The sequence below is a fragment of the Aegilops tauschii genome, chromosome 3, assembly GCF_002575655.3.
Source record: "Aegilops tauschii subsp. strangulata cultivar AL8/78 chromosome 3, Aet v6.0, whole genome shotgun sequence".
NCBI classification, from domain to species: domain Eukaryota; kingdom Viridiplantae; phylum Streptophyta; class Magnoliopsida; order Poales; family Poaceae; genus Aegilops; species Aegilops tauschii.
This window is the reverse complement of record NC_053037.3, coordinates 387,797,031-387,811,513: the sequence shown is the minus strand read 5'-3', so window position 1 is coordinate 387,811,513 and position 14,483 is coordinate 387,797,031.

The following is a 14,483-nucleotide window of genomic DNA, read 5'->3' as shown; positions in this document are numbered from 1 at the left end:
ATCCCGGCCGACGCCGACGCCGAGACTCTGGAGGCACGCCGCCTCGCCCTCATCGCAGAGGGCCAGAAGATAGCCTCCATGAGACGCCTCACTGAGGCTCACCAGCGCGAAGTCGACCGCGCCGCCTTTGGTACGCCGCCTCATGGCGGGCCGAGCCAAGCCGGCCTCGTCAAGAAGCACGGTGCGGCCATTGCCAGCATGCTGGGGGCAGACCGCCCAGTCTACGCCACGCCGCTCGAGAATCTGCAAGCCGCGCAGGCGGCCGCAGAAGAGCTGAACGGGCTGGGGGCTGATGAGCTCTCCTACATGACAAGGCGCATCCAGCAGCCGATCGACGCGGCCGCAAAACGGCATGAAGTCGGCGCCCGCGCTGAGAGCCATCCACCATGCCGAGAACACGCCGCGTCATCCCGGTCGCCGACTGCGAGCGGCGCCCGCGCAAGGAAAGACAAGGAGCCGGCTGCCAGCCGCAGCCGGACTCGAATCACCATCGAGCGCGATGCAGTAGGCCGCCCTCGAGCGGTGGAGCGCCAAGGCAATCCGCCTCCTCCCCCGCCTCATGGGGAGAGATATCCCACCCCGCCGCCTGTCACGCATCCGACTCTCGGTGGCCGACTAGGCCACCACGAAGGAGTCGGCGAGAACGACGCCCGCCACCGGATCGACCGCCTAGCGCGATCCCTGGCGCTAGAAGAAGAAGACGATGTCGGCCCGCCTTCCTTTGCCCCCCGCATCCGCGACGAGCCCTTCCCCAAAGGGTTCTCGCTCCCCAGAGACACACCCAAGTACAACGGCTCAGTGAAGCCGGAAGATTGGCTCATCGACTACTCTGCCGCTGTCAGCATAGCGAACGGCAACAGGCGCGTAGCCGTGAAGTACGTCCCTCTTATGCTTCAAGGCATGGCACGCACCTGGCTAAACAGCCTCAAGCCCTACAGCGTCAACAGCTGGCTGGACTTCACGGAAGTCTTCGTCGCAACTTCACCAGCATGTACAAGCGACCTCCAAAGCCCCGCCAGCTCTCCTTGTGCGTCCAAGGGCCCAGCGAATCGACTCGCGATTACCTCACGCGGTGGGCCGAGCTCCGCAACTCCTGCGAGGGGGTGCACGAGGTTCAAGCCATCGAATACTTCACCGCCGGGTGCCGAGAGGGCACCCTCCTCAAGCACCGACTCCTCTGCGACGAGCCGGCTACCCTCGACGAGCTGCTGGTCATAGCCGACAAGTACGCCACGGCCGACTCCTCGATGAAGACCGGGCTCCGAGTGGACGCCTCTGGGAAGGTGCTCAATCCGGCTCCCAAGACGCCGGCTGGAGACTCCAACCGGCGCCCCTACCAAAACAACCACAAGCGCAAGGCCCCTATGCCGCCTTCCACCAGTCGGCAGGTCGCCACTGTCAAAGATGAGCAGCCCGAAGAGCGGCCCGCTCCCAAGAAGAAGGGCGGCAGGCCAGCTTGGCAGCCGGCCTTCTCCTACGAGCAGACTCTCGATGCCCCCTGCAAGTTTCATAGCGGCGCGAAGCCGTCCAACCACACGACCCGGAAGTGCCACTGGCTCACACGGATCTCCAAGTGCGAGGGGCTGGTGCCGCCTCCACCTCCCGGCCCGCCGCCTCCAGCCCCCCCAGCAGCCGGCTGCTCGACCAGTAGTCAGAGCCATTCAAGATGAGTTCCCAGATGAGCACGCCGCCTACGTCGTCTTCACGAGCCAGGTTGAAGACAAGCGCAGCCGGCGCCGACAGCACCAAGAGGTCAATGCAGTCGCCTCCAGCAACCCCGAGTTCATGCATTGGTCCGAAAGGCCTATCAGCTGGAGCCGGGCTGATCACCCAGAGGTGATGCCGTCTCCTGGCTCCTACGCATTGGTGTTGGATGTCACCCTCGCGACGGAGAGGCGAGCTGCCCGATTCTCCCGCGTGCTGATTGATGGCGGAAGCAGTATCAACATACTGTACCGTGACACCATGGAGAAGTTGAACCTCAAGGCGAAGCAGCTCATGCCAAGCCGGACCATGTTCCATGGCATCGTACCCGGCCTGTACTGTTCCCCAATCGGCAAGATCAAGATGGATGTTCTCTTCGGAGACAAGGATCACTTTCGCAGAGAAGCCATCTGGTTTGAAGTAGTGGACCTAGAGAGCCCTTACCACGCCTTGCTCGGCCGACCTGCCCTAGCCAAGTTCATGGTTGTGCCCCACTACGCCTACCTCAAGATGAAGATGCCGAGTTCGAAGGGGATCATCACTGTAGCCGGTGACTACAAGAAGTCCATCGAGTGCGCTGCAGCCAGCAGCCGGCTGGCCGAGTTCCTCGTGGTTGCAGAAGAGAAGAAGATGCTGGAGCGAGTTGTGGCCATGGCCGGCAAGCATCCGGCCCTGTCCCCCAACCCCAAGGAATATGATGCGCAGGGCTCCTTCCAGCCTGCCAAGGAGACAAAGAAGATACCTCTGGACCCGGAGAACCCGGAGAGGTTTGCTGTCATTGGAGCAAACCTGGACAGTAAATAGGAAGGCGAGCTCTTCGACTTCCTCCGTGAGAATCGAGACATCTTTGCATGGTCCCCAAAGGACATGCCGGGTGTTCCGAAGGATTTTGCCGAGCACAAGTTACACGTCCGAGCGGACGCGAAGCTAGTCAAGCAGCCTCTCCGCCGACTGTCAGAGGAGAAGAGAAGAATCGTAGGAGAAGAGATAGCCCGGCTCCTTGCCGCCGGCTTTATTATGGAAGTGTTTTTCCCAGAGTGGCTTGCCAACCCAGTCTTGGTGTTGAAGAAGAACAACAAATGGCGTATGTGTATAGACTACACTAGCCTCAACAAAGCCTGCCCCAAAGATCTGTTTGCCCTACCACAGATTGATCAAGTGATAGACTTGTGACACCCAAAATTTTATTTGGCCTTTTCAAATTTTTTATTCTTGACTTGAGGGAGGTGTTTTAAATTTGTCTTCAAAAGAACCCTCCCTTTCAAAATATTTTTTTGGCAAGGGTTTTGTTTGGATTCACCCAAGACTTGATGTTGGTCTTGGAGGTTCTTTCTTTTTATTTGGACTCAAACCAAAATGCTTTTCACTTGGGAAAAATGCCTTTTGAAAATTCCTTTGAAAATGCCCTATGGCTTTTGGAATGATTCCTTGCCCCTTTCAACAAATCTCTCTTGCCATGACCTTAGTGCAAATCCACTCTCATAAACCTTTCCTCATCTTTGGATCATGATTTACATCAAATCCAGCAAGTTGAACCTCCCCATATATTTATTTTCCATTTAAATCTTATCAAAACAATTTCTGTCTTCTATTCTATCCCTTGGAGATTTACAAAGGAGCTACCATTTCTGTTTTGATTTTTGCCCCCAAACCAATTTCCTCTTCCTAGTCCTTTGAACCCTCAACCAAGATCCATGAAGATCCACTGGTCTTCAGTTCAAATTTTCCAAACTATACTCGCTGCAAGTTTGGACCAGTTTTGCCAAATTTGATGAAATTCATTCAAATCCCTCTCCAAAAATTCTGAGAAAAATCAGGCAGCCCCTGGGTGCATTGTGAGGTCACCTCACCAAGTCCCAGCCCCAGGAAAATTTCTCATCATACCAAATCATTTTGTCGAACACCTACTGGACACTGTTTCTATAAGGTTCAGTCAAATTCAGTTAAAAGTGTCTGAATCACTGTCGTTTTCTTCAGTGTCTGTTGTCGATCTCGCCAGTGCCCGGCGTCGCTGTGTTTCCTGTCCCCTCCCCCTTGTCCTCTGCACCGCACAAGCGCCTGCATGCTTGCGGGCGTCGGCGACGAGCTGGAGGAGGTGCGCCGCCCCATGATCGACGCCAGCGGCGGCTTTGCGGCCGCCAGAGAGAGGCGCAGCGCAGACGGCGCCACCCAGTGCCGCCAAAGCCACCAGAGATCGCCGCGTGGTCTTCCACTCCCCAGTGCCGCCAAAGCCACCAGAGATCGCCGCGTGGTCTTCCACTCCCCAGTGCGCGCTGCCACCCTCGTCGTGAACCGCTGGGCGCGGAGCGCGCTCTCTGCCGCCGTCGTGCCCGTGCGGCCACCCCACCGTGGACCGGCGCCATTACGCCAAGACCGACCGGGATTAGCGGAGGAACGGCACCAGTACACCTCACTGATGCTGCCTGACCACCTAAACTCCCTGCCAAGCCACTGCCTCGCCGTAATTGCTCGCCGGAGCAACCCCGTTGACGGCCACCCCCTCGAGCCGCCTATAAATAGAGGCCCCGAGCTTCAGCTAGTACCCACACCACCTCTGCACTCCACCAAGACCCTGCCTAGCCACTGGAAGAGCCCCGAGGGAGTCTCCTTCCTCGACTCCGGCCGCCGCGACCCGCCGCGGGATCCAGCTCGATTCGCTCCCGTGCGTGCACCTCTGCCTCCCATCTCTTGCCAGTAGCTCTCTAGTACATCCCTCCTTCTGACCCGCACTTCAATTCGAAGTTTGCAGCACACCACCGGAGTTCCCCACCACCGCCCGAGCCGCCGTCCGCCGGAGAAAGTGTCGCCATCGACGCGGTGCTCCCCGACGCCCAAGTCCACCACCCACCGACGCGGAAGGACACGCTGATACTCTTGGTACACTCTGATCTCCCTGACTCGCCGTGGTTCGACGCCGGCGACCTCCGCAGTCTTCGGGCGCCGGCGAGGTTTTTCAAACCTGACATGTGGACCCCCCACGTCAGCCTCTCTTATTTCACCCCCGAAGCGTTTTCTGTTGGCGCCTTCGGGCAGAGTATGTTTTCTCTGTGGGCTGGCGCATTTCTATTCGAACCGTTTTCTGTTTTCTCAGTTAAGTCCCTGGAACTTCTCTGTTTCATTACAAATAAGTCCCTGGACAGAAACCCATATAACTTTTTGATAAAAAGTGATTTTTGAGTGATTCGTTTTTTGACAATCTTATAATTTTGTCTAGTTTTTTATGGGATTTATTTGGAAAAAATTTGGAGCAACTTTTATGCACGCGTTGGTTTTCACGTTAGTATGCCTTTTCGCTATACCGTAGGTTCCGGAGGAGGTGACGGAGCTGCGAACTTCGCCGAGCTAGACTCCGACTTCTCCGAACCAGGCAAGCATGTTTGAACCTTTGATATGATAGGTGTTGTGCATGTTTGCGTGAAAGGTTGTGCGTGGCATATGAGTATCGGTGAGTATCTCGTTGCTTGTGAGGCAACTACCCGTGTGTTCCAAAGTTACCTGTGATCTCCGATGAGAGATGGCCTAGTCATGTGGTGACATGAAGGGCAGCAAGGTGGTACTGTTGTAGCATGCCAGCCTTGCGTCATCCGACAATTTCCGACATTAACATGGACGGAGTCACGTTATCGTTCTTCCCCCTTCTGTGCTACCACTTGTTTTCTGCCAGAATGCGGTTTAGTAAGTTGGTAACCTCTTTCCGTGTACACACCAAATAGAGAGGCCGGGATGATGGTTCCATGGCCCTGGATTAAAGCCAGCCATCCGGTCAGGGGGCATGGGTGTTTCCGGTTGGGACCGAGAGGGGGGCACCCCTTAGAGCGCGCGTATAGAAATTTGATCCCATGCTACGCGAGGTTGTAGCCTCCCCGTCTCAAGGTTTTTCTTGAACGTTGCCGAGGGTGATTCCTGGCTTCGGATTGTTGAATGGGTGTGTACTGGTTAGATGTGTTTCTTCCAAAACACCGTAAACGGAACTAGTCCCCGTGACTACTGAAATCCGTTGGCTGTGGTTAAAGTACAACTCTGCAGAGTCAAATCCTTCCGAGTCATCGTATCCGAGGTCAAGTATCGTGATCAGCGTATCCATGTCTATGTCGTAACCTCGTGGTATATTCTTCTTTCCGATAAGTGAGTTAGAGTAGAAATCTTGGCTGAACGTTATTCCTGTGGATGGACTAACCCTGTTGTTTGTCTCATGTCTGATTATCCTCATGATATGATTTAAAATTCATGAGCTGCTAAGTAAGGAATATAAGCCCTTTATGTGATGTCGCCCAGACGTCCGACTGTGGCATGTTTGTCTCTTACTTTCAATATAAGTCCTTTATGTGATGTCGCTCAGACGTCCGACTGTGGCATGTTTGTCTCTTACTTTCAATATAAGCCCTTTATGTGATGTCGCTCAGACGTCCGACTGTGGCACGCATTGTCTTTCTTTTTCTGTTATAAGCCCTTTATGTGGTGTCGCCCCGACGCCCGACTGCGGCATTATTATTCTTGCAGTTTCCTCTCGAGGAGTCATTCAGACCCTCGTTTGGCACCGGTATTATTATTCTTGCAATTTCCTCTCGAGGAGTCATTCAGACCCTCGTTTGGCACCCAGTATTTATTTTGGGATTTCGGGAGGACTACCGCCCGACTTCTCTGTTATTTCCCCATGCATTATTTGTCTCTATGTCTGAACGCACTTGTTATTCTGTTCTTATGCTTCATGTTTACATTTGTTATATCTTATGTCCGAACTGTCTTGCGAGTACTTTCATAGTACTCACCTGGCTTGTTGATTTGGCCAGATGTTGACGAAGGCGATCTCTTGGATGAAGAGTTTGATAGTGAGTCCGATGCCTAGAGGAATCCCAGTCAGTCCTGTGCGATCCTGGATATTGGTCACTTGTATTATATATGCTTCCGCCACCCGCAATAGACCTCCTCGAGCTTCACCGCGACGCTCGAAGAGCTGTAGTTTGCAGGAGTCATGTCCACCGCTCCGCTGTGATTTTTCCACCACCGTTGTTATCATGAGTTAGTAGTTATGCCACCCTATCCGCCGTTATGTCTATTCAGCGTGCATGTAATAATTTGTTGAGCAGTCCCCGCTCAACCTTGTATTATATTCAGTACTCCTGGTATTTTTCTTCTGTGACCAAGATATTGTCTACCAGTGAGAAGGAATTCTTCTCTACTGGTCCGTAAAAGGGATTGGTCTCTCAATAAATATTTTATTGAAAAACTGGTCGTGACAAGCTTGGTATCAGAGCCAGGCTGACTATAGGAAGCCACTAGGTGCGATCGCTAATCGGTTATTAGCGTCTTTTGTGCTTTTCAGCATTGTGCAATTGTAGCTATTTTCTGTTGGTCATCATAAATTTATGACATGACTACTCAGAACTTTTGCCTACTTTTGTAGATGGCTGGCAGCAGCTGCGAGACTCGAGTGTTCACGAACGTGCCCGAGGGGTTTGTCAAACTCCTCGTCTCCATCACCAAGCTCGCGATCGGGCCAGCAACTCGCCCGGAGTTCACACTTTACCAGCACAAGCTCAGCGACGACGTGTCTATGCACCAAGCCGTGGTGCAATTCAAGGGAGTACGTTCTGCGGCTCGCCACTTCCGTTTTGTGGGAAGGGCCATGCCTACGGAGAGGCATGCCATGCAGATGGCTGCCCGTGAGGCAATAGCTCGCCTCCGGGATATCCTTCCTATGATGAAGACTCGTCGCTACCGCTACCTCCCATGCTATGTGCCATACACTTGTCACTATGCATTCGCCTGCCATCGGGGAGAACAAGATGAAGCCATCGAGATGGTTGTGGAGTATCTCAAGGCTCTGGAGGAATCTTTCGACAACCTCGTGGACGGTCTTGTGGCTACCCGCATGGACTTAGTCCGGGGCGGTCCTGCCAGCAGGAAGGAGCTTCTCCTCACAGCACCGCCTCTAACATTCATCTCGTCTTCAGCCTCTTATGCACCGGCCGTTTTGGCCACTGCTCGTCGTCTGCCTACCACTGAGGAGTTCGACCGAGTCATCGCTCCTACTCCAGTCAGAGCTGCACCGCCTGCCGCACCCGCTCTGCCGCCTATCGCCCCCGTACCATCACCGCGGCGCAGTGCTACGCGCTAGGAACCTACTAGAGAGGAGGTGGAGGTTGAATCCCCTGCACCGCTGAGTCTTGCCCTCGGCAAGGGAAAGGACATCGTCACCATCTCCGACTGAGAGCGCCGAGTAGCCGCGCGTTATGTCTGCTTGTATGATGTGTTTTATCTGTACGCTAGTTTGTATTAGTGTGTTCGCTGTTTTCCGGAGGAGTATGCTAGTCTAGATAACATGTCAGGATTGTGTACGCACATCCTGAGTGTTGTATCGTGTGTTTGCTTTTCGTGTGTAAGATTTGGGTTAAGCAGTTCGTCTTCATGCAAAAATCGTTTATGCTTTCTTGAAAAAAATCTTGAGGTCTTTTAAGTTTTTGCCTTCACAAGATTTTCCTTGTACCTCACAGTTCTTCTCATGAGTTTTGCAAAATAATACCCCATACTGGAAAAATGTCTCGTCCGTGGACTCGTTCCATGCCCAATCAGCCAAAAGAAGTTTATGGGACACAGACTAGCAACAACTTCACTCAGGGTCAGTCCAGTCAACAGGACAGCAAAGCAGCCCTGTCTCAAGTATGCCATCTCTTCGAACAAAGCCAGCAACAGCACCAAGAGATGATGAATCACATCATCAATATGGGAAACCACCGTGAACCCTATCAACCTCATTCCAAGTTATCTGAGTTACAGAAGACTCGCCCTTCAACGTTTGCTCACACCGATAGGCCGCTAGAAGCCGACGATTGGCTTCAGGACATCGAAAGGAAGCTGATTATTGCTCAGTGTTCAGATCATGAGAAGGTGCTTTATGCACCACACTACCTTACTGGAGCAGCTGCAGCATGGTGGGAAAACTTCCTACACATGCATCCTAGTGAACACAACATCACCTGGGAAGAATTCAAGGAAGGCTTTCGTGGGGCATACATCCCCAGGAGCATCATAAAAATCAAGAAGAGAGAATTTGACAATCTCAAGCAAAGAGGCATGTCGGTGACAGAATACAACGGTCAGTTTACCCAGCTATCTCGTTATGCCTACGACGAGCACATGACAGAGAACAAGAAGATGGAAAAATTCCTGGACGGCCTGGCACCAGCCCTAAGATGCCAACTGGTGGTACACACTTTCCCGGATTTTAAAACCCTGGTTGACAAGGCCATTACCTTGGAGAATGAGCGCCGCAGCCTGGAGGATATCCGTAAGCGGAAAAGGGACAAGACGACCCTCGCTCGCAACAACCGAAGCAAGACTGAGGTTCCAAGGACAGGAGCAAGGAAATCCACGACTACTGATCTAAGGCCCGTCAGACAGTTTCATGCTAGGGACAAGGAGTTCACGTACCATCTAGGGGTCACATGCTATGCTTGTGGAGAAGAAGGGCACTATGCTAAACAGTGCCCAAAACCGAGGAACTCGGCCCCCAAGCCGAACAATGGTGGAAACAATCCAGCCCCCAAGCGCAAAAATTTCAATCCCAACAACAATCACAGGAAGGGTCACCTGAACCATGTGACCAGGGAAGAAGCATAGAATGCCCCAGACATCGTGCTCGGTACGTTCCCTGTCAACACAGTACCTGCCACGGTTTTGTTTGATTGTGGAGCTTCCCATTCGTTCGTTTCAAAGAGTTTTGTTTTGCAACATGGTTTTCCGATACTTCCCTTGGAAAAATCTATGATCATCAAGTCCCCCGGGAATAAGCAAATCGCTCAGAGTTACTGCCAAGGAGTGATCATTGAATTCGAAGGACTACAGTTCCAAGCCAATCTCATCGTGTTGGAAAATAAAGGACTGGATGTCATTTTAGGGATGGACTGGTTGACCACCAACAAAGGATTCATCAACTGTTTCAATCGGACCGTGATTCTCACTCACCACCACGGCAAGACAATAAAGGTTGCAGCTCAGGAAAGGCCACGGTCACGGCAACCAAAGCTGAACAAAGTGGACATTTCAGAACTGAGAAAAGTTCCAGTGGTATGCGAGTTCCCTGATGTATTTCCTGAAGAACTACCAGGCATGCCACCAGACCGAGAGATAGAGTTCAGCATCGAACTAGCACCTGGCACCGCTCCCATCTATAAGAAACCTTATAGAATGGCACCCTCAGAATTGGTGGAGTTGAAGAAGCAGATAAAGGAATTATTGGACAAAGGATTTATTCGAGCCAGCTCCTCACCATGGGGTTCGCCAGTATTATTCGCCAAGAAAAAGGATGGGACACTAAGACTGTGTATAGACTATTGAGCCCTCAATATGGTCACCATCAAAAACAAATATCTGATGCCATGGATAAATGATTTGTTTGACCAGCTCGCACAAGCCAAGGTGTTCTCAAAAATTGATTTGAGATCGGGATATCACCAATTGAAAGTACGGACAGAAGATATCCCCAAGACAGCATTCACTTCTAGATATGGGTTATATGAGTTCATAGTGATGCCTTTTGGACTAACGAACGCCCCCGCATATTTCGTCCACCTCATGAACAAAGTGTTCATGAAATTCATGGACAAATTTGTTGTGGTGTTCATTGACGATATTCTGGTTTACTCAAGGACACCGGAAGAGCATACTGAGCATCTCAGAATTGTTTTGGGAGAATTGAGGAAACATCAGTTGTATGCCAAATTTAGCAAGTGTGAATTTTGGCTAAAACAAGTTGGTTTCCTAGGCCACATATTAAACCAAGAAGGCATGGCCGTAGACCCAGAGAAAGTCAAAGCCATACATGACTGGAAGCCACCCACCAACGTGACAGATGTGCGGAGTTTCCTGGGAATGGCCGGATATTACGGAAGATTTATTGAAGGATTCTCCACTATGGCAAAACCAATAACACAGTTGCTCAAGAAAGACAAGAAATTTGTATGGACGGAAGCATGCGAGAAAAGCTTCCAAGAACTCAAGAAGAAACTAACAACCGCACCGGTCTTAACTGTGCCAGACATACACAAGAGTTTTGAAGTGTATTGTGACGCGTCCCGAAAGGGTCTCGGGTGTGTACTAATGCAGGATGGCAAAGTTGTCGCGTATGCCTCCAGGCAGCTGCGAACACATGAGGAAAATTACCCAACACATGACTTGGAGCTAGCAGCAGTCATACATGCACTCAAGGAGTGGAGGCACTTTTTGTTGGGAAATCGCTGTGAAATATATACGGACCATAAGAGCCTTAAATATATTTTCACTCAACCAGAGCTAAACTTACGCCAACGACGCTGGTTGGAATTGGTCAAGGACTATGATGTCGGTATTCACTACCATCCAGGGAAAGCAAATATAGTGGCCGATGCCCTTAGTCGAAACCCCAGCCCGGACAACGACGGTTCCCAAAACTTGAGGCCTGAGTTTCAGCAAGAGTTCGCTAGGCTCAACATGGTGTTAATCTCTAAGGGCACCATATCAAATCTGGAGATACGATCCACCCTAGTGGAACAAATTAAGAAGGCTCAACAGGGACATCCCAGCATCGAAGGTATAAGAAAGAAAATGAACCTCAGTAAGGCTTCAGAGTTCGCCACAGACAGCGAAGGAATATTATGGTACGGAGACAGACTTTGCGTACCTAACATTGAGGAACTCAAGCAACAAATCTTAACCGAAAGCCACACCGCTCCATACTCGATCCACCCTGGAGGAACCAAAATGTACAGGACATTCAGGAAAGATTTTGGTGGCACGGTATGAAAAGGGATATAGCCACATTTATTGCTTGTTGCGATTCATGTCAGCGCATGAAGGCCGAGCATCAAAAGCCAGCAGGTTCTACTCCAGCCAAACAGGATACCAGAGTGGAAATGGGATGAAATAGGGATGGACTTCATTATCGGACTACCTCGATCACAACGCGGAAATGACGCCATATGGGTCATCACAGACCGACTAACCAAGGTTGCTCATTTCATTCCCGTGAAGACTACCTACTCCACACAAAGGCTGGCCAAGCTTTATCTCTCTCGTATAGTTTGTTTGCATGGAGTCCCAAAGACTATAATATCCGACCGAGGCACTCAATTTGTCTCCAAATTTTGGGATTACCTACAACAAGCTCTGGGCACGCAACTAGCTTTCAGTACAGCGTACCACCCTCAGACTGATGGACAAACGGAACGTATGAACCAAATCCTAGAGGATATGCTGAGAGCCTGTGTGCTCACCTATGGATCCAGTTGGGAAGAGAGTTTGTCGTATGCCGAGTTTACTTACAACAACAGTTACCAAGCCAGCTTGCAAATGGCACCCTTTGAAGCATTGTACGGACGGAGGTGTCGTACCCCACTGAATTGGTCAGAAACAGGTGACAGTCGTATCTTCGGCCCAGACATGCTCAAGGAGGCCGAGGAGAAAGTTAAACAGATCAGGGACAGACTCAAGACAGCACAGAGCCGACAAAAGAGCTACTACGATCAAAAACATCGTGAGGTCAGCTTTGAACCCGGTGATTCCGTATACCTACGAGTGTCTCCTATGAGGGGCCTGCAACGGTTCAAAATTAAGGGGAAGCTAGCCCCGAGATTTATTGGACCATTCTGTATAATTGCATGAAGAGGCACGGTGGCCTACCAACTAGACCTACCCAAGGAGCTGTCAGACGTCCATGACGTATTCCACGTCTCACAATTGAGAAAATGTGTAAGTAACCCGGAGAAGCATGTATCTCATGAGAGCATTGATGTACAACCAGACCTCACCTACAGAGAGAGGCCAGTAAAGATATTGGAAGTGTCTGAACGGAGGACCCGTCAGAAAACGACAAAAAAATTCAGAGTTCAGTGGAGCAACCACACTGAGGATGAAGCTACATGGGAAAGGGAAGATTTTCTTCAGGCAGAATATCCATATCTATTCGAGGATCAGCTGAAATCTCGAGGACGAGATTATTCCTAAGGGGCTAGGTGTTGTGACACCCAAAATTTTATTTAACCTTTTCAAAAAATTTATTCTTGACTTGAGGGAGGTGTTTTAAATTTGTCTTCAAAAGAACCCTCCCTTTCAAAATATTTTTTTTTGGCAAGGGTTTTGTTTGGATTCACCCAAGACTTGATGTTGGTCTTGGAGGTTCTTTCTTTTTATTTGGACTCAAACCAAAATGCTTTTCACTTGGGAAAAATGCCTTTTGAAAATTCCTTTGAAAATGCCCTATGGCTTTTGGAATGATTCTTTGCCCCTTTCAACAAATCTCTCTTGCCATGACCTTAGTGCAAATCCACTCTCATAAACCTTTCCTCATCTTTGGATCATGATTTACATCAAATCCAGCAAGTTGAACCTCCCCATATATTTATTTTCCATTTAAATATTATCAAAACAATTTCTGTCTTCTATTCTAGCCCTTGGAGATTTACAAAGGAGCTACCATTTCTGTTTTGATTTTTGCCCCCAAACCAATTTCCCTTCCTAGTCCTTTGAACCCTCAACCAAGATCCATGAAGATCCACTGGTCTTCAGTTCAAATTTTTCAAACTATACTTGCTGCAAGTTTGGACCAGTTTTGCCAAATTTGATGAAATTCATTCAAATCCCTCTCCAAAAATTCTAAGAAAAATCAAGCAGCCCCTGGGTGCATTGTGAGGTCACCTCACCAAGTCCCAGCCCCAGGAAAAATTTTCTTCATACCAAATCATTTCGTCGAACACCTACTGGACACTGTTTCTATAAGGTTCAGTCAAATTCAGTTAACAGTGTCTGAATCACTGTCGTTTTCTTCAGTGTCTGTTGTCGATCTCGCCAGTGCCCGGCGTCGCCGTGTTTCCTGTCCCCTCCCCCTTGTCCTCTGCACTACACGAGCGCCTGGATGCTTGCGGGCGTCGGCGACGAGCTGGAGGAGGTGCGCCGCCCCGTGACCGACGCCAGCAGCGGCTTTGCGGCCGCCAGAGAGAGGCGCAGCGCAGACGGCGCCACCCAGCGCCGCCCAAGCCACCGGAGATCGCCGCGTGGTCTTCCACTCCCCAGTGCGCGCTGCCACCCTCGTCGTGAACCGCTGGGCGCGGAGCACGCTCTCTGCCGCCGTCGTGCCCGTGCGGCCACCCCACCGTGGACCGGCGCCATTACGCCAAGACCGACCGGGATTAGCGGAGGAACGGCACCAGTACACCTCACTGATGCTGCCTGACCACCTAAACTCCCTGCCAAGCCACTGCCTCGCCGTAATTGCTCGCCGGAGCAACCCCGTTGACGGCCACCCCCTCGAGCCGCCTATAAATAGAGGCCCCGAGCTTCAGCTAGTACCCACACCACCTCTGCACTCCACCAAGACCCTGCCTAGCCACTGGAAGAGCCCCGAGGGAGTCTCCTTCCTCGACTCCGGCCGCCGCGACCCGCCGCGGGATCCAGCTCGATTCGCTCCCGTGCGTGCACCTCTGCCTCCCATCTCTTGCCAGTAGCTCTCTAGTACATCCCTCCTTCTGACCCGCACTTCAATTCGAAGTTTGCAGCACACCACCGGAGTTCCCCACCACCGCCCGAGCCGCCGTCCGCCGGAGAAAGTGTCGCCATCGACGCGGTGCTCCCCGACGCCCAAGTCCACCACCCACCGACGCGGAAGGACACGCTGATACTCTTGGTACACTCTGATCTCCCTGACTCGCCGTGGTTCGACGCCGGCGACCTCCGCAGTCTTCGGGCGCCGGCGAGGTTTTTCAAACCTGACATGTGGACCCCCCACGTCAGCCTCTCTTATTTCACCC